The sequence below is a fragment of the Merops nubicus genome, unplaced genomic scaffold (assembly GCF_000691845.1).
Source record: "Merops nubicus isolate BGI_N331 unplaced genomic scaffold, ASM69184v1 scaffold14002, whole genome shotgun sequence".
NCBI classification, from domain to species: domain Eukaryota; kingdom Metazoa; phylum Chordata; class Aves; order Coraciiformes; family Meropidae; genus Merops; species Merops nubicus.
In genome coordinates, this window is record NW_008594344.1 from 10,871 (window position 1) to 11,138 (window position 268).

At 56.3% G+C, this 268-nt stretch overlaps 1 protein-coding gene across 1 annotated transcript in view; it reads left to right on the forward strand.

The window, feature by feature from the left end:
- PLP1 (proteolipid protein 1) overlaps nt 1-268 on the forward strand; it is a 7,386-nt gene that overhangs the window by 561 nt on the left and 6,557 nt on the right. The gene's annotated exons all lie outside the window — the stretch shown is intronic.

Here is a 268-nt window from a genome sequence, read left to right on the forward strand (position 1 = left end):
AAAATGGAGGCACACTTCGTGCCTCTGTTTCCCTATTGGCACACCAGAGCTAATACTTACCAGCATACTCGCTGGGGTGCCAGGAGTGCTCTGTTCTGTGGGGTGCTATGGGGTGCCAGCACCCTGCCTCCTCCTCCTATCTGCAGCTTGCTGTTTGGCTCTGGCAGCAGCTGAGCCCAGACACAAGGCCCATGATTGTGAGGCACAAGGGCTCTTTCTTTCTTCCTTTCCCCTCCCCAGGCGTCCCTACTGTGACTCACCAAAGTCG